This window comes from Tachypleus tridentatus, chromosome 3 (genome assembly GCF_004210375.1).
Source record: "Tachypleus tridentatus isolate NWPU-2018 chromosome 3, ASM421037v1, whole genome shotgun sequence".
Lineage (NCBI taxonomy): Eukaryota > Metazoa > Arthropoda > Merostomata > Xiphosura > Limulidae > Tachypleus > Tachypleus tridentatus.
In genome coordinates, this window is record NC_134827.1 from 102,583,817 (window position 1) to 102,605,419 (window position 21,603).

Below are 21,603 nucleotides of genomic sequence, written 5' to 3' on the forward strand. Positions count from 1 at the left end.
GATCCTGAAATAAGCCGTTGATTCTTTTATTCGGTTATAGTTTATCAAGTCATAGTTAATTTTAAATCAACTCGCCATTGTACTCCGTCCTAGGTCTGGCTCACTTCACTTATGCCACCCTCGTCCAGTTCTCCCGTCTTTCTTAGCACTCTCAATTACCCCACTCCACCCTAAAAATGTCAAAATTAAAATGAAGGAAAAACCCATGGAAATTTGAACAATTTCTCACGTGAAGGGACGATGAGGAACCACAACGTTCCTGAAGACCCCAGTTGGAGAGAGAATTGTTCAGATTTCTCTCTAAACTAAACCCCTGCCACGTTAGTTTGCGTTTGCGACGCAAGCGAAAGCAGTAATTATGTTTTGGAGAGAATGAAACTCATTGACATAAACAATTGTCTTTAGATACCCTGTTAGAGAATATCTTTAGATACCTTGTTAGAGAATATCTTTAGATACCCTATTAGAGGATATCTTTAGATACCCTATTAGAGAATATCTTTAGATACCCTGTTAGAGAATATCTTTAGATACCCTATAAGGAGGATAAAACATAATTTTGTTGCACGTTGAACAAAACAACATACGTTAATGTACAATAAACAAGTAATATTTCTTTATAAGCTCACAATCAGTGATGTTGTCAACGAATTCCAATTGTTTTTTTAAAATTTTAACAGTTTAAACTAAAACAGACCGTGGAAAACGTCACACAAATGCAGGGAGGGGAATCACACTTGGAACCTGTAGTTGACAGAAGAGTTGACGCACGAGACGATTCATCCCTCGTGTGTTTTTTGATACGCCTACACACCTATCTGTCACTCTCTTTTGAAACTGATCACAAAATTCATTGCGCGTGAATAGAGTTTTCAATACACGTGAAACTTAACGAGAGAAAATGTGGTATTTCCATACGCTGTAAATGACAGTGATTTGTTTGTTTGAAATTCGCGCAAAGCTACAAGAGGGCTATCTACGCTAGCCATCCCTAATTTAGCAGGATAAGACGAGAGGGAAGGCAACTAGTCGTTACCACCCACCGCCAACTCTTGAGCTACTCTCTTACCAACGTATAGTGGGATTGACCGTAACATTATTACGCCCCCACGGCTGAAAGGGACGAGCATGTTTGTTGCGACGGGGATTCGAACCCGCGATCCTCAGATTGCGAGTCGAACGCCTTAACTCACCTGGCCATGCCGGGCCAAATGATTATGAAGCATGAATAACTCGTGTTTATACAATAGTTTTTACCTTGCATGGCAAGGTGGATAAGGCACTCGACTCGTTATCCGAGGGCCACGGGTTGGAATTCCCGTTACATCAGACATACTCAAACGTATTAGAGACACATGCTGGTGTATATATATTATATTGTGACAAATTGTTTCTTAAACTATCACTCCCCCAGTGACACAGCGGTAAGGTTTCGATACCCGTAGTGGTTAGAGCACAGATGATCCTTTGTGTCGAGCTTTGCGCTTTATGACAAACAACAAATTAAACAGTTTTTACGAACTCTATACCTGTTTGATACATATTGTATATTTTGTACTGTATTATTCACTGTAAAACACTGTTTACATTATTATCGGGGCCGTGCGTAGACTAACGTCGGGAGGTTAATTGGAAAGTCCACGGCTCGCATCCCATTGCCGCAAAATCTTACTCCTCACGTTGTGGCCATGGTTGCGTTATAAGAGTAACGGTCAGACCCCAGCATTCGATTAGAGTAGCCTAAAAGTTGGTGTTGAGTGCTGTTAACTGTTTGCCTTCCCTCGAGTCTACCAATTCAAAAATTAGAGACGGGTAAAACAGATAGCTTTTGAGAAGCATGTCGTGAATATTTGAAACCAACCTAATCATTGGTCACTAAACATTCTTAAAGAGAGGACTGTTTTGTGTATGCTGGTGTCATGCTCTTTAATTGAAGGACAAGAAAAACATTACAGTGTTAGTAGGTAAGGTACATTACATTGTTTGGTTAATATTAATTTCCAGAAAAGTATTCATTGCTCAAAATGTTAAAACAGAGTTATGTATATTAACCCTAAAGAATTTGCAAAGGTGAAACGTTGGTTTACATAAAAATATATTCCTTTTGTATTTACCTGGGATGTAAAGATCATATTTTCTTAACTTTTATCAAAAGGTATAAATATTTATATCACTTTTCACCTATTTATCATATATATATATTATTACGAAAATTATTTGTTTTGTTTAGTGTATCGCTTTAGGCCTAACCTCAACAGAGTTGTTTGTTCTTGAATTTCGCGCAGAGCTACACGAGGGCTATCTGCGCTGTCCGTCCCTAATGTAAGACTAGAGAGAAGACAGCTAGTCATCACCACCCACCGCCAGTTCTTGGGCTACTCTTTTACCAACAAATAGTGGGATTGGTCGTTACATTATAACGCCTCAACGGCTGAAAGGGGCGAGCATGTTTGGTGCGACATGGATTCGAACCCGCGACCCTTATATTGCGAGTCGAGCGCCTATAGCACCTGGCCATGCTGGGCTCCAGTAACAGAGAGGAAATTCAACTGATGAATAGTGCATCGTGTTGAATGCAGGTGTTTGTTTTATACCACTTTGTGTTAAAGTAGCTACACGAGATTAGTGGGTTCGTTTGTAGGCCTCATTTATGTAGGTAACTTGCTCTGATCAAAAGTTATTGATAAATACAGTGAATTACCACTTTGATTTACAGACGAGTTTACACTTGACTAGACTTCGATAAATTAATTTAAATCGGTTCAAAGTACAGCACACAAAAGAAAGTGAAACTCAACAGCCTGAATGCAACAGCTTACGTTAAGCCAAAAATTGGGTCACGCACACGCACTGTTTTCAGTTTACCTACAGAGTGTAGAGTCTGATTTTAGAAGGTTTTTTTACTCTCCTGGCTTTAAGTCGCTAACTGGTAACGTGAGAGAGAAGTGGGGGTTGGACTGAACGTTTGAACTGTGAAATATGAATGAGTTCGAACAAATTGATATACTTACTACGCAGGGCCCAGGGCTCCTGTCTTTGGACTGCATATCTCAAAAGATAGGTAGAATTTGCGCACCTGTCAGTAATATTGACCGCTGGTCCTAGCTGTAGTGATTCGAAGAGTTCCTCATATAACAGGATGATGGTCGAGGTGGAGAATGAGAGAAGGTGGGACTGGTTTGGGGTAGAGGTCCCAGAGGTATTAACAAGTGCCCCCAGTGTTAGTTCTTCTTCTGGAAACTGTACACATACTCTACAAAAATAACAAAGAACCAAAATGATGGCGAATCTCATTGTTCTGAACATTGAGTGAGAGAAGATCTTTAAATCCAGAACAGAACAATCTTAGAAGGATTTTTGCAACATCTCGGACTTCGGGGACGTTTTCGTTGCCAAGTTATAAATATTTAGAATTTTACGTCAACCAATACAGAAAGCAGATCTCTGGTCACACATTTCAAACGCTCTTATTGGCGCTTTCTTCAAACAGTGTGACAGTTTCTGCCAATGTTGTCCAAGTTCTACCTATAGTGGTCACGTGACGGTTTGACATGCGATATGAATGCTTGATTCGAACACCTTCAGGCCGCTTCAACTGTTCACCCTTATCAGACACAGACACTGGCGTTCACAACCTTACCTCTGTTTATTTTTGTTTGAATATGATTTTGTTTATTTTTCAGCAGATCACACAAAACGTACCAAAAAAATACTGTAATATCTCAAAATACACTCGTACGCATATATATATAGTACGCGACTACTTTCAGCTTTAGGCACTCGCCACGTGATAGTCAACAAATCACTACTGAAAAGGTTGTTTTTGTTTGTCTTGAATTTCGCACAAAGCTACTCGAGGGCTATCTGCGCTAGCTGTCCCTAATTTTGCAGTGTAAGACCAGAGGGAAGGCAGCTAGTCACCACCACCAACCGCCAACTCTTGGGCTACTCTTTTACCAACGAATAGTGAGATTGATCGTCATATTAGAACGCTCCCACGGCTGAAAGGGCGAGCATGTTTAGCGCGACGTGGGCGCGAACCCGCAACCCTTAGACTACGAGTCGCACGCCTTACGCGCTTGGCCATGCCAGGCCCACTATTGAAAAGAAAAAGTTCTTAGCATCCAATAATGCACGAGATAATTAATATATAATATTTGAAAAAAACAAACCGTATTTGAGCTCGTCGTTGGGAAAGAAGTTCAGTTTCGAAGTCTCTTGATGGTATATGAAAAAAAGTTTGAAATAAGATTGTTTTTACTTTTCTATTTATAAAGACTGTGTTAATTCTACGTATTTTATCGACATTTCTGTTAATTTTAATATACGTATGTTGTCGTTGTAATTGAGCTATAAAATCAATTAAAATCTTAACCATGCATTTCGTATATACATGGGCCCGACATGGCCAGGTGGTTAATCTCAGGGTCACGGGTTCAAATCCCCGTCACACCAAACGTTCGCCATTTCAGCCATGGGGGCATTATAATGTTATAGTCATTCCTGCTATTCGTTGGTAGAAAAGTAGCCCAAGAGATGGCGGTGGGTGATGATGACTAGATGCTTTCCGTCTAGTCTTACACTGTTAAATTAGGGACGGCTAGCGCAGATAGCCCAAGTGTAGCTTTGCATGAAATTCACAAAACAAACTAACGATCGTGTACACGTGTATGTATGCTGTTTGGACCTGTGTTAGATCCCTTGATTTCGGAGCTGGTGTGTCGTGTGATACTACCCGCATATTTAGCTATAGATGCGTAATAAGTGTGATAATAAATTATTTAAAATGGATGGAGGAGGGTAGTTTGTTGCTAATAGGATTTACTTTGGTCAGTTGTTCAAAGTTAGGGCCGGCGCCATATGGCTATTGTCATCAGTAGAAATATAATACAAAACAAAAGGTTAACGACTTAAATAAAGACAATGTGAAATTATGATGAAGATTGGTGTTTTTCATTCATAAATATAATAGTACTGTCTGTTATGTGCTATCTGTATAAATATAATAGTATATTATATGTTATCTATATAAATACAATAGTCTGTCCATGTAACTACTTCGCAGAGTATGGATGGATTTTTACAAAGGGGATAGGTGGATACACACAAAGTTTTCAGGTTTGTAGTTTTATGGGCGTTTTTCACCACTACCTCATCTCCTGTAGGTGGATCTTCACCAACTTTGTTCGTTGGGTCCTTGGGAAGATATACACAATTTTTCAGTTTTATGTTTTACCACTTCTACGCCCCCTGTTGATGATTCTTTACCAAATGGGGCATGAACGTTTGTTGGATCCATGCGGAGATACATGCAACTTTGCGGTTCCACATTTTGTGTTTTACGGTTTTTGTGAGCGTTCTTTTACAATTACATACAAGGGAAACAACTTTCCGTGTCATAGAACAAAAAGTTAAAAAAAAAAAACCTTCACACAACGGCCCGGCATGGCCAGGTAGTTAAGGCGCTCAACTCGTGATCTGAGGGTCGCGGTTTTCATCTCTGTCACACCAAGTATGCTAGCCCTTTCAGACGTGGGGGCGTTATAATGTGACGGTCAATCCAACTATTCGTTGGTAAAAGGTTTAGTTTAGTTTGTTTTGAATTTCGCGCAACGTTACACGAGGGCTATCTGCGCTAGCCGTCCCTAATTTAGCAGTATAAGACTAGATAGAGGGAAAGTAGCTAGTCATCTCCACCGCCAACTCTTGAGCTACTCTTTTACCAACGAATAATGGGATTGACTGCACATTGTAACGCCTCTACAGCTGAAAGGGCGAGAGTGTTTGGTGTGACGGGGATTCGAATCCTCGACCCTCGGATTACGAGTGGAGTACCTTAATCACCTGGCCATGCCGGTCCCTCGTTGGTAAAAGAGTACCCCAAGAGTTGGGCTGAAATCTCACAGTTTCAAATGATCGATTTTTTTCCCCCACTGTAAAGTTATTCACGATAATGCATTTTATCACCCAGTTCAATTATTATCCCTTAACACTCGAAGATTTACAAATGTACTCACGTATTTTTCTGTCAACAGAGTTAAATACAAAAATATTTGTGATGAAGTAAAGTTAGGGACGATTTCGATACATTGGTGGTGACCGAAGAATCATGGTATGCACCAAAAAAAGTTAGTATGTAACCTTTTTTTTGCATATTCCGTGTTTGTTTGTTTGTTTTTTCCTATAGTAGTTCCCCTGCAGACGTGATTTCCTCAGATAATTTTGTTAACACAACTTGTTTGTGTTGGTATAAAATTAAGGTTTAAACATCAAAAGTGATAACACTGTTTTTGTCTGTCCTGAAAATCTGCCTGCGCTTCAAGGGATATAAAAAAGCGGATGTAAGTCTACTTTAGTGGACATTTTGTAAATAAAATATTAAAAACTTATCGTGGTTTTTAAGATGGTCTAACGTTAGGTCTTAGAATAACATTATATATTTACTGATTTTATTAAGTAAGGTAAAACCTAGGCCTAACGAAACTAAAGCTTAAAGCGTACACAAGCTACAGCGTCAATTCATTTCTTTATCGAATATAAGCCTTATTTAATAATTTTAACTAATGTTAGGCCTAAGTCCAATGGGCTTAAATTATTTCGGCGTCCGTGGTTAGAATTATTCTGTAGCATTTTAGAAATCTTGTATATAAAGAAGTACTGTTACAATAAAATCGCTAATCTGACCGCAAATGTTTTTTGTGTCTCTGCTAGTTCTGATAATATAACTGTTTCTTGAAACACTAATTTAACAACGATGAATTCAAGTGTGGAGTTTAACTTTTTATGCAGACTTCATGTTAAATTTAGATCAGTTTAAGATATAAGATTATCATAAGCAAAAATCAGTGATATTGTGAAATCAATTTATCTTTTGGTAAATGATTTGTTCTTGGATACGTATTTTGCTTCGTTGATTATACCAGCTCTGTATGTTCATTATACAGAATTTTTTTTGCTTTAATTGTACAGGTTGGCCCGCAAGTCCCTACCTATCTACATATCTTATGTATCCAGTGTATCTGTGTGCTGTTCCTTATTCTCGCTGTATAATAAATACCCACGTACTTGTCACAATACGCTCTTCTAGTGTAAAGGGGCTTACATCGGCCATATTTCTCTGAAAAAAAAGAAACGAATTTATAATGCGTAATTAAATATAACATAATAACATATGGATGGGTAGGGACTTACGGGTCACCCTGTAGTGTTAACCCTAAATTAGTTACTACTTTTGGTTCTTGAAGATTTTTTGTTCAGGTTTCTTGCTCTCGGTGGCTCAGCGATTAGCCTGAGGGCTAATAGCGTTAAACTGGCTTATCCTTGGGGACGATTCGAGAAAGACCTACTGGCTTATGCTGGGGGGACGATTCGAGAAAAATCTTCACTTAACTGACTTAACATTGAAGGAAAGTTTCGAGAAATACTTTATTAACTGACTTATCCTTGGAGACATTTCGAGAAAGACTTCACTTACTGGCTTACCCTTAGGATAAACTTCGATAGTAAGATTTCACGTGTTGCACTGGTTCTTCATGTGCCAACTCTTATTTCCACCAATCGTGATAAGTTTTTAGGATATTCTTAATGTTTATTTTATGCAAAGTTATTGTTAAATATTTATTTTCATCTAATCAATAACCAAACAATAGGGTAATTAAATTCCCGGCAGATAGATTGCCTGACTACTTATTTATAGTTCGAGTACTGGTTATGGTATATGTAATAAAGAGAGAGAACTGAATACCGATCTTTTAGTTTAAATTACATTTCTCACCAGAGGCAGTGTTGGAAAACGTTTAACTCTGGTGAAGAAAAATGACTGAAAGACATCGAGAGTGAAACACTAAATAAGAAATTCGTACGGTCTGTAAATTTTTCATGTTTATCTCCTTTAGAAATGGTTGTGACTTTATATGTAAAAGGAAAAAAAAAAACGTGAGTGGAGTTTGGTTTGAATTTCGCGCAAAGCTACACGAGGTCTATTTCCGCTAACTGTCCCTAATTTTGTAGTGTAAGACTAAAGGGAAGCTAGTCATCACCACCAACTCTTGGGCTACTCTTTTACCCACGAATAGGGGGATTGACCGTAACATTATAACGCCCTCACACCTGAAAGGGCTAGCATATTTGGTGTGATGGGGATTCGAACCCGCGATCCTCAAATTACGAGTCGAGTGCCTTAACCACCTGGCCATGCCAGGCCGCGTAAGTGGAAATGATCACAGAAAGACAAACTTTATTTCTAACAAAACAATGAAAGAAAAACTATGTCCGACCAAACTGCGAATTGTGGTAATGTAGGAAAGGACTCATGGGCAGTGATTTGTGGGAAATAAAATAGAGATGTGAAATGTTAAAACCGTATCTTATTTTGAGTCCAAAATGGACGAATTAAGCGAACTGTGATAAAAACAAAATTGCTGCTTGAGTGATTTTTTTATCACGTGTTTCTAAATCGTTCGTAATTGGTCGAAATTAAGTCGAAGACGGCAGTTTAAAATATTTGCCCCCCGCTAGTACAGCGGTATGTCTCCGGATTTACAACGCTAAAATCAGGGGTTCGATTCCCCTCGGTGGGCTGAGCAGATAGCCCGATGTGGCTTTGCTATAAGAAAAACAAAACAAACACATTAAATTCTTTGTATATATGTGGAATCAATAGGTTTTGTTGAAGTAACACTGAACCTGTGCAGTAACTTAGCTTTTATGTATTGTTTTCCAATTTTTGGTTGTAATAAGGTGTATTTGGGAGATGAGTAAACAAACCATTATAAAAACGAATAGGCTACAAATTATGACACGCGATCTACCACGAGGCTTAATATATTCCAAAATAGCATACTATTGGCATGATCAAACACTGTTTCGAAAGGACTTCAGTACAGTTGTTATAAAAATTATTATTTCGATTGTTGTATGTATTATTTTTTGTATTTGAATTGTAAAGCACGTATTTTATTGACTCTCACCTGACATGGGCCTAATCTAAAACAAATCGTGTAATGTACTTATGTGTCAGGGTTTTCTATGGTCATAGTGTTTTTGTACAGTTTGTACGAAATGCCCGTCAGATTTACAAACGTGCAGTACCTAGTTTAAATAATATAATACCTACTTCTCCCATCAGCCCCTGAAAAACAAAGGTTCACCTTTCGAAAGCGCTCGGGTTATAAGGTTTCTATTTCATTTTTATAATACGTGATTCTTAACTTATATTTGCCATAGTCAGGTGGTTAGGGCGGTCGACTCGTGATCTGAGGGTCGCGGGTTTGAATCCCCGTCACGCCAAACATGCTCGCCCTTTTATCCGTGGGGGCGTTACAATGTCACAATCAATCCCACTATTCGTTGACAGAAAGTAGCCCAAGAGCTGGGGGTGAGTGGTGATGACTAGCTCCTTCCCGCTAATCGTACACTGTTAAATTATGAACGACTAGCGCAGATAACCCTCGTGTAGCTTTGCGCGAAATTAAGAAAACAAACAAACAATTCTTCAGTCACATGATGTCATTGTGACGTCATGGCCCAGCGATCCTTTAACTCAGAAGTTCACAAGTTTTTTTATGTTGTTCCCCCATTAAAAATATTCCAAGCTCTTACGCCCCAATACCCTTACACACACACAAAGTGGTAGCAAATTACTGTATATTATAAAGTTTTCATTATCTCAATATTTTTCTATTATCTCGCAATCCCCTCCACAATATCCTCACGACCATCTCTTGTGTCGGGACCTCAGATTAAGCAACGCTGCTCCAAGTTATTAAACATGTTAAAATGAGGGCCTTGTTTGTGTAATGAAATGTCATTTTATTAAACCCGTCATTAAAATATAACCCACATGTTATTAGGACAGCTAACTCAGCTGAAAATGCTCTTGTGATTATCCACACCAACGCTGAATTGGCTAAAAGGATGCTGACACTGAGAAAATAGGCCTTCCGCGATTACAATCTTACGTCACGTGAAACGGTTGTAGTAAGACGTTACCGACGGTAACTGAGAACTAATACATGCCAAATTATAATACAACAGAGAGAAAATTACTCAGCGTTAAATAAGAGGGAACTCATAGAATAGCTTTGGTACGATTTCCAATTAATGGATTTTTGTCAGTACAATAAATTTTGCTTAAAAAATACACCTTTCGCTTTAGGACTAACATAATATAATAATTGTTTAATGTTAATGTTTATCAGCTGTCTATGTTGGAAAATATTTCTGGGTCATTAAGCTGGAATGTCATTAGCTCGTGAGGTCAAACGTCCTTCGATATGATACGTTTCGTGATGAAATAACTTTAGCGACAAAATGTTTTTCTAGTTTTAAGAACATGGCTATCGTATCTATCATAACGTATATCATGCATGCAGTATTTTTAAAAGTACTGATATATCACGTTAGGTTACGACCCGGGTATCAATTTCGCTGTTCGTTTCTCGCAATAAATTCATCCTTGGAAAATTTTGTTCATACTTCTTAGGCTAAACCTATATTATTCATAATTAGCCGACAAAGGTTAGAGAGTCTTGTATTAAATTTCAGTGAACGTTTCAAACTCGTGGACTATCACACGATCTTAAAGAACGAAGTTTTGTCGTTTGTTATAGTACAAAGCCACATCTTGTGTTTTTACCTTGGAGAATCGAACCCTGGATTTCAGTAAGATTAGAAGTTCGTAAACTCACCACTGCCTCAATAGGGGACAATCCGGTCGGTGAAGCGGTCGAGATACCGCGCGAGGGTCGGTTTTAAGTTTACTCTCAAAGGTTAACGCGTGAAACAATATCTTTTTTTGTTGCTAGCTGTGCCCCCCCCCTCGCTAGTACGTTCCGGAACTAGCTGTGCCCCCCCCCTCGCTAGTACGTTCCGGAACTAGCTGTGCCCCCCCCTCGCTAGTACAGCGGTATGTCTCCGGATTTACAACGCTAAAATCAGGGGTTCAATTCCCCTCGGTGGGCTGAGCAGATAGCCCGATGTGGCTTTGCTATAAGAAAAACACAAACACGAACTAGCTGAAGTCGACCACTTCGCTTATGGTCTTTTAAACAACGAGAGAGCTCATAGTTTCTTTAACTTATTTGTTAACCCACATTGTGAATGAAAGATTATTACGATAGATTAACAGGCTTATGGGTAATACTTCGTTTTTATATATACACTAATGTAGTAAAACACAATAAAAAATTGATCAAACTAATATTCGATGTGAACTGGATCTTCGATTTAAAAAGAGAAATACACTAAAGTACCATCAAAGTAAAACATTTCCCACTAACTTTCCAATTACTTAATATCTCATCATCGGGTGGAAACTGACCACTAACACTTAAAAATATGAATCATCTGTGTGAGAAAATCCTGGATCATACGAATCGTTGTTAAGGGATGTATCGAAAATATTCTCTATCTATTGAATCTGATCTACCTGCGAAACGTAAGTTTGAGAACTCTACTATATCTGTTGAATCTGATCTACCTGCGAAACGTAAGTTTGAGAACTCTACTATATCTGTTGAATCTGATCTACCTGCGAAACGTAAGTTTGAGAGCTCTACTATATCTGTTGAATCTGATCTACCTGCGAAACGTAAGTTTGAGAACTCTACTATATCTGTTGAATCTGATCTACCTGCGAAACGTAAGTTTGAGAACTCTACTATATCTGTTGAATCTGATCTACCTGCGAAACGTAAATTTGAGGACTCGACTAGAACGCAGTTTCCTCTTTTCAATGAAAAGACGAATACATTTCTGTTTTACCGAATCGTTCTGAACAGTATTTAAATCGAAACGTTGTGCCCCTATTAGCAGGCGACTGCAGTTCATTAAAGCTCTCAAAGCTGCAATGTTTACTCTGCTTAAACTTCTGTAACAACTTCTAAATGTTTAACTTCGTTTATTTGAACGAGCTTTAAAACAATAAATTGTGTTTCCTTTCCGCTCGTGATCAACCAGAGCAAGTAACAGTGTTATTCTAGTGGTTCGTTAATTTTATTATAGGGGTCGCTTCGTTTCTTCTTTGAATGAGTAACAGTACTTCACTATTATCAAATAATTGTTTGTTTGCTTTCAGGTTTTCGCTCACACCTACACGAGGGCTACCTTGGGAAAGGAGCTAGCTAGTCAACACCACCCACCGCCAACTCTGAAAACCACTCTTTTATCAACAGAATGACCGTTACATTATAACGCTCTCAATACTGAAATAGCGAGCGAGTTCGACGACGGGATTCACGACCCCCAGCTTACGAGTTGAGCACCCTAATCACCAGCCCATTCTAGGCCTTGTTTTACTTGTTCAAAGGATAAATTATGATAGGAAATTGCCTAATGTCTCGTAATAAAGCTTAACTCGAGCAAAACTGGAGCAGTATATAAGCTTACTCAGAAGTTAATTACCTTATATTAAAACGAGCTTGGTTTGGTCATGCTCTATCTGACGAACCTGCAATTCGACCAATAGTCCTGCAACATAGGTTCAATTGCAAAAGGCTTCGACATAAAGTTATCATTTTCAAAAGAAAGTAATCTACTTGATGGCTTTCCATGATCCATTTAGTGTACGAAGACGATTGTTTCTATACACCTCTTTCGACATTCCGATCGCACAGAAATAGACGCTGTGCCCAACTACTTGTCCGGTGTGTCTTCCCAGAGAATAACATGAATGCATACTATTACCTGAGATATGTGGATTTTTTCCACTGAACTTTATGTTCACGTGTTCTTACCGCATTTTGTTTACCGCAGCTGGGTACGATTTGCTGCGGGTGTATTTCTGGATGGTCCTAAGCCCTAAGATGATCCACATTTCTTTGCTTACCAGTACCATTAAGTATTTAAAAAAAAAAAAAATATGTCTTGTAAATTTTGAATCCCCGGTCTGAACACATGATCTGAGCGTATGAATATTTTGCGTCTGAAAGGGTTGTTATACACCCTTCCCAAAAGTGATGCATTTTTATACACGCTTAAACATTTAAATACGTCAGTCTCGTACACCCCGTTCCATCGCGAATTTTACTGGTTGTGCTTTTCCTATTTGCATATTCAAAATCGTTTCAATATAATGTAGTAAACTTTCTATAGAAGTTTAAAACAACATATGCAAGTGTTCAAGGGTCGTATGATTAGACGTTAATTAAATCATCCAAATATCATGTTGAAGATCTAAAAAAAATATTGCTTATTATATTAATATCTGAACTTTTACCTTTTTTGTAATTAAGTGCACCAGCATTCCTTTTAATATTTTCATTTATAATATTCGTCTTTGAATAGCTTTTATTACAAAAACATTGAGAAAAATCTGTGCTAGTTTAAGTAAAAACTTAAAGTAATGTAATTTGATTTTTTTAGTTGGTTTTCTTCGTAACCGTTCGGCATGGCCAGGTGAATAGGGGGAAGCTCGACTTGCAATCTAAGGGTTGCAGGTTTCAGTCTCCGTCGTCCCGCCAAACATGATCACCCTTTCAGCCGTGGGAGCGTTATGAAGTTACCATCAATCTCACTATTCGTTGATAAAAGAGTAGCCCAAGAGTTGGCGGTGGGTGGTGATGACTAGCTGCCTTTCCTCTAGTTGTCATTCACTGCTACGTGACTGACGGTTGACGCAGATAGTCTTCGTCTATTTTTGCGCGAAATTCAAAACAAGGGATTATTTGTAATCAGAACGTAAGTTCGTTAAAACAGAATGTTTCATTTCAAATATACTTATGAATAGTAAGTTTTTAGTAATGCCTCTCAGAGGGTCAGTGAAAGATCTGTAGAGCAAAACGCTAAAAACCGGATTTCGATACCTGTGGGGGCACAGCACAAATAGCCAATTGTGTAACTTTGCGCTTAAGAACAACCAAACTGTTAGCTACTGTTTTGTACTTCAAGACTCATTTTTAAATTCCACTCATTTGTTTTTCTTAATAAACTCTTATTCTTTCGTCGGGGAACGAAATACGACGAAATTAATCGAACAGTCATGTTTTCCCTGGATATAGTTTCACAACGTCACACGATACTCTAATATCAGAAGGGTTTACATCTGAAATCATTAGCAAACGGCAAGAAAAAAAACAAAATTTTTTTGCGACGAAGAGGAAAACAGCACTGCCCTCTACAAAGTTTGATATTGTTGATGCTTATAAATATAAACGAAATGTTTATATTAGCTATTGTTTAATATGGAAAAATAATATCCAATTGTCATTACTTTTTTAATAAATGTACAATAATAAATATACTTATGAAAAGCATTGTTACCATAATTTCGCTAATTGGTGCGCAATTTTTAACAAACCTAATTAAGTGATAAGCAATAATACGTACAAAAGTAGGTAAATAACCGACATTACCATTCTGAAAGAGTAAGGTTGTGTTATTGCAAAAATAAAATTGGTGTTAACTTTTTAAAATAACGTATTATTGAAAACAAAAACAATGGCATAACAGTACGTCATCATACTTAAAGTACTAGAAATCGGGTTTCGATACCCTTGGAGGACAGACCATTGTGTAGTAGCTTTGTGCTTAACTTCAAGCAAACACTTTCGCCTAGTTCCATGACTCATAAAAATGGTGACATATTTATAGTAGTTAAATTACTGCTTTATCTGTTGTATCGTTGGAACTGAGCTTTACCTCATAGGTTCTTGAAACTGTCGAATTAATCACTGTTTTCTTATTCTTGGCTGTAAAGAATTCGAATATAACCTTAATCCTTACGGAGGACGTAAGGGAGCCACAAGTGTAGACCTTCGTTTTGGCTGATTGGTCAGTATAATTATTTAACAAAATGCACAAGACTAAAGTTTGGGGTTTCATCCGTAATCAATATGTTCCTGCTTCACTTATGCACTTTCTGCCACGTGCTACGTGATGCGTGAAATACACAAGCGCAATAATGAATAAGCTATTTCCAGCGATAACTGTTGTTCTCTCAGTGTATGTCCACTCCACAAAACTATCCTCAAAACAGAGATTAAATTACCCAAGGGGCCCGTACAACTATTCGTGTAATTACACCATAAAATTATTCAATTTTAAACATACTGATAAAGTATAACGTAACACTTACACCTACAAGTTAGGTGCAGTTACTGTCTTCCTGTAATCGGTCTTCAGAATTAGGGACAGCGAAACGATAGAGGAAGAAAGCAGCAATATGTTTTTTAAACTCAGTGTTCGAGTCCCGGCCCCGAACATACTCGTCCTTTAACTCTTGGAACCATTATAGAGTTCCGTCAATCCTACAATTCGTTGGCAAAGAGTAACCTAAAAGTTAAAAATGGTTTGTTTTTCACCCACCTACTTTCTCTCGAGTTTTATCACTTCAAAATCAGGGATGGCTATCGCAGATAGTCCTCGAGTACAGTTTCGCGCGAAATTTATATCTAATAAACAAATGCAAAGTAAAACTTAAAACTTAGGCTGTTGACTTGAAAAGAGTTTTCCTCACTTTGTCCAGTTTATTTAAGTATTTTGCAAAACGTACAGCTGTCTTGTGATTGGTTATATATCTAGTTGTTTCTGCTTGAGTCTTTATATTCTTCTTTCTTTTAACTCCCACTGTTTTGGCATCAGATAAATGTTTTATTTTTTTTTGTAACAATAAGTTTCTACACGTTTGAATATGTTCTGTAATTTGCTGAATGTTTCCAAACGTCTTGCATATTTTCACTTGATACATACAGTACTGAAACTGTTTACAGTGAGCTATAGTGATAACTAAAGTTAGAAATTTTGTTAATGTTTTACGTCTGAACATTTCGAATCCAACATGAGGAAGATTAATATTTCGTGTTTCGCGCATTGGTAAGGAGTTCCAGCTAATATCCGGCCTGACATGGCCAAGCGTGTTAAGGCGTTCGACTCGTAATCTGAGGGTCGCGGGTTCGAACCCCGGTCGCGCCAAACATACTCGCCCTCCCGCCGTGGGGCGTTATAATGTGACGGTCAATCCCACTATTCGTTGGTAAGAGTAGCCCAAGAGTTGGCGGTGGGTTGTGATGACTAGCCTTCTCTCTAGTCTTGCACTGCTAAATTGGGGACGGCAAGCGCTGATAGCCCTCGAGTAGCTTTGTGCGAAATTCACAAACAAACAAACTAGCTAACATTTCTTATCGTTTCTTCACTTTTTACTTACGCTATACATCTTGCAGTTCATGGCGGTATATAGTAGACAAAAATCGATTTCTTTACTTAAAATATCATAATGAAGCACGCCGTTGGGGCCTGAATCTGAGGATTTGTTTTTAATTTTGCACAAAGCGACACGAAGGCTATCTGCGCTAGCCATCCCTAATTTAGCAGTGTAAGACTAGAGGGAAGGCAGCTAGTCATCACCACCCACCGCTACTCTTTTACCGTCAAATAGTGAGATTTATCGTTACATAATAACGCTCCAACGACTGAAAGGGCAAGCACGTTTGGTGTGACGGGGTATCGAACTTGCGACCCTCAGATTGCGAGTCGAGCACCTTAACCACTTGGCCATGCCGGGCCTGCGAATCCGAGGAAAGCTACAAGTTTGTTTTATGGCTGAGATAAAGGGAGAGCAAAAACGCAGGAGCCTGAACCTCCTAGCCTCACCCCCACGCACGTCACCCAGTACTTCTTGAAATGCAGTTTCACACGTTGTCCCTTTTTTCGCGCTACAAATTAGTGAATTGAGATTGAAATTCCAGAGCAGAGACATACATTTGTGTGTTCGTAAAATCCAATTTATAAATGAAACTGTGGAATCAAAGACACATAGATTAACGACCATGAGGATTTGCTGATAAAAGTAAAATGCTAGTCACTAGGATCTAATGTGTTTCTACTGGTCGTCATTAAAAGTGGGTCAACAAAACGAAACATGCGCTGTGACGATAACCCTACTGCAGGTGGCCGTCAACGCTTCCGGAGTTAAAGTTTCTTGCGAAGACTGTAGGAACGTGAAATACCGGCCTTGTCCCAGTCGTGGAACCAACTCAAAAGATGATTCATTGAAAATCGGCTGACTCGGATACATGTTTTCCAATTAGCGCGTGCGAAAGTGAGTTTTCATAATTTCTACTATTCCTACACGAGCTGCAATCATATGGTGGCTGTTGTTTATATACTTTATTTTTAATCTAGCAATGGATTTTATCAAGCAAACGATTCCATATTAACAAATAAGTAATTACAATCCATTATGTTATTATTCAAAGATCATAATTTCGTTAACCACCCATAAATTAATTTTTTTACTTATTAAACAAATAAAGTTTCACATTTATAAAGTACAGGGCTTTATTATCATTAGAATAATACATAAAGTGGTACGTTACAGTATCAAAACTAGTCTTATAGTACGCGTAATTTGATTGGCCTAAATATACGCACGAATAGGAAGAAATGTCTGATTTTGGAGTGTATACATCAGTTTTATCAAAGGTTTGTCAGACTTCTCTGTAATTTATTATTTACATCACTAACATTCTCTTTAAGTCCTTCACACTATAAAGTGCTTTTTCTGATTCTCAGGTCTGATCAAATTATTGGCCCTTAGCAAGAGAGGTAAAATAAAACATATACTTTGTTATTGTTAATTACATGTAATGATTTTCACAAAACAAATTAACACAGCATAGTGTCCAATACTCAGCTCCCTTTATTGAATCATTAAGTTTTAGTAAAAATACGTCATTAGAAATTCTGACGTTTCTTGTACAAAAGACTTAGTGTTTATTGAAAGCCTCCCAAATTTCATGAAGATATATAAATCGTATCGGACGATTGTATCGCAAAACGTCACACTTTTAGTAATTATATACAGTATACATTACAGAAATAATTAATAGAGCGATAAATAGTGGTCATAACGTTAAGTTGAATGTTTATTTCACAGCTCACTTGCGATTCGGTTTGTTCTGAATTTCGCACAAAACTACATGATGGTTATTTGCGCTAGCCGTTTCTAATTTAGCAGTGTAAGACTAGAGGGAAGGCAGCTAGTTATCACCACCAACCGTCAACTCTTTTACCAATGAATAGTGTGATTGACCGTAATTTTATAACGCGCCCATGGAGAGGTTTCATTTAGTAATTAAATATATCACTTCTGATTTGGCTGAATTCTGTCTTATACTAGGCCGAGCTTTGGATTAAGAATAATTTATATTTAACTTGGTTAGATGTTTTATACAAGTGAATGGGAACTTCCCATATAAAAAAATCCACGGAATAAATTATTCCGTTTGTATTTCTGATTGGAAGTTTAGAAATCACGTCAATCTGTTTTGTGAGACTAACGGGCTTGTTTGTTTGTCAGTCTATTTATTTATAGAGTATTTAGACTATTTGTGTATCAACTGCGGGGATTCGAACCACGGATTCTAGCATTGTTAATCCATAAACCCACCACTTGCCCCACCGAGGGATGATATTATAACATGCAACACCACCTGCAATAAACTAAAAGCTTTAGGGAAAAAAATAAATTCGGGTGACTAAGATTATCAAACTCTAACCCCAAATTTCAAAATGGATGTTACAGATGTAACTAATTTTAACTTTTATCCAATTTACTTGAATTTAACAGCCCGTTACACGATATATATATTTACATTGGCACTGTTTTCGAAATTTCAACTTTTATTTTTGGTGATAGGTAAACATTCACCAACGTCTAAAGATCCAGCTACAGTACTTTCAATAAACCTGCGCAGACCTGGGTTTTTCACCACACGTATACGCATTTTTCAAGAGAGTACAATAACAAGTAGATTATCAAGTATGCTTATTAAATACGTGAAAGGATACGACTGACAGTTTGTATGTCTTATCATAAAACCGGGACAAACTGTACTCTTTGACTAAGGTACAATTAAAATTAAATTTTCAACGTGAGAACAAGCTTTAAGAAAAGGTGAGAATTTTTTGTTTTTGTTTGTTTTGAATTTCGCGCAAAGCTACACGAGGGGCTATCTGCGCTAGCCGTCCCTAATTTAGCAGTGTAAAACTAGAGGGAAGGCAGCTAGTCATCACCACCCACCGCCAACTCTTGGGCTACTCTCTTACCAACGAATAGTGGGATTGACCGTCACATGGCTGAAAGGGCGAACATGTTTAGTGTGACGGGGATTCGAACCCGCGACCCTTCTGGTAAGTTTTCTATAACTGAGTGGAGTAAACAAACACAAAAGCAATATATTGAGTACTAAAACCTTTTAATATTTAAAATCATTCACACACATTCAGAGTACAAACACTTCCACGTGATGAATATATTTTTCTTACCAGTGGCGACAAACGTCTCACCACAATCTAAACATATTAACTACACAAATTATTTACAAGTCTTTCCTAAAAGCCTTTCCAACCATTTATGGAATTGGATTAAAGTGAAACCTCATGAGCTGTAACACTTTTGTAAGAATAAATTATCGACAAATTAAATGGTGGTATGAAAGCACATTCACTTTGCAAGAAGAACAAAACACGTTTCAATAGCAAATATTTAAGAAATTATTTCAAGTTTCAAGATTTAAAAAAAAAAGCACTGAACATTAAAACTGATACAACTACAATATAAAGTATATTTAAAAACCTGCTTCACAAACTGTCTTTGTAAAAAAAAAAAAGTACATATCTTAAATCACGTTTTTTTCAAAAGCTTAGAAAACATTCTTAACGAGTTTCAAACCCATCATTTCAAGTATTAAAAGACCAAAACTTTCTATCAACGAAGACTTTTACTAAAGTTGTACACAGTACACAGATTTATGACAAAATGAATTCCCTGGTCTCTGCACGACCTCTTGAAGACACAGGATGTATGATTATTCTCGATTCGCAATCAAAACTGAATTCACATGATAGGACTGAAGAATAGTCTTAATTATGCGGGAAATACAGTTAGGGTAGTTAAGAAAAACAACACATTTTTACCATAAATATAATTGTGTGTTTGTTTTTAACGGAAAGTTTGAAGAAAATTTATACAAATTTAAGTACTTTTAAAGTTACAGCTTAAGTTATTTAGACACTTTAGTCAAAGGTTAAATTCAACTTACTAGAGCCATAAGTCAGATGTTGTATGAAATACTAGAGTCAAACAGAAGATAAAACAGCTAATTGGATGTTTTCACTCAATTACAGCTATTAACAGCACATTATGCACAATTCCTTTAACATATATAGTAAAATGTATTAAATGATTTTATAACACAAAACAAGAAATATGCAACATATAAAAAAACATGTTAAAAGCCAAAACTGTATCAGTAAACCAAATTTGATAGATAACAAACATGAGGAACAAATAGTTATCATCAGTAATAAATCATCTATTCACAACATTCTTATCCATATTCAATCTTAATATAAGAAGTTTTGGATGAACCCTATACTCACAGGAAACTTACTTTTCTACCTACTGAAAATGATTCAAAATATTATACAAACACCAGACACACTCTTATACGACAGCCTAATTATACTCCAAATAAATAATTTCTTGTAACCTCTCAAGCATGAAAAAACTGCTCAACACTCGGTCACAGCTGTGGATCTTGTTACAATCCATGATCAAAATGCAATGTCCACCTTTTTCACTACAACTTTATATCCGGTAAGAATTTAACTGTTACCATTAACCTCAGAAAAATTGAGATTCATTACAAAACAAGTGTGTTACAAATTTGACAAAACTTGAAGCAGCAAAGAGAAAAACAAAATCTAACTTTTACTATATCATTAAAATAATAGTCTAAACAAGCACTTGGCTGGAAGTCAAAATTTTGTCATCTACATTCTTTTAATTTTCCTTTTACAAAAAAAGAAACTATTGCTCGAGAATGAACTAACTTCTGAAACTGGTCCATCCGCTGAATCAAGCTGTCAAAAAAATTCATAACCCACAAAATATATTCCTTTCTATACACGTGTAGTCTTCACACAACGTTTTGCAAACTATACTGTGGAATCATAGCTCGTGTTGGATGGAACTTGCTACCAGATAAATGTAGACAACTGAGAATATACACTGTTTTTAATCTGAAACTGCATTCATCCATCTTCCATTAACTAATCACAGGAACTCCACTCTTTTGGAAAATGAAATGGACTGGAAATTTACTGTTTTCAGAAATTATCTTCATATTCAATGACAACGAATACTAACCAACATTTTGTCCAATCTTCTTTAAGGCATTTAAGAGCACAATACAAAAGTTATGGATTTGAATAGATGATAAGATATATCTAATGTTAATTCCACACATCACCAAAGTTTGTTTGCTAGTTTAATTTGTTTCACTTTGTTGTGATAAAATTCTCTCGTGAGAGTTTTTAACAACATAATTTTCAATTTTGAACCACGTACTTACTTGTTTAGAATCATTGCTTGACTGTACCCAACTAAATATTTTCAGTTTGCCACCTTGCGAATAAGACATTTTTTGTTTATTGAACTACTTCCTAACGAATACCAGTTGAATAAATTATTTTAATACCAAAGTGATTTCAATTGGCCCCACGAGAGGAGGAAAGTTTACTTGAAAAGGTATCCACTCATCTACTCTGTAAACAACAAAAGCGGTTTTCTCTCACTCTGTATAAATTCTGGTTGTTACAAAC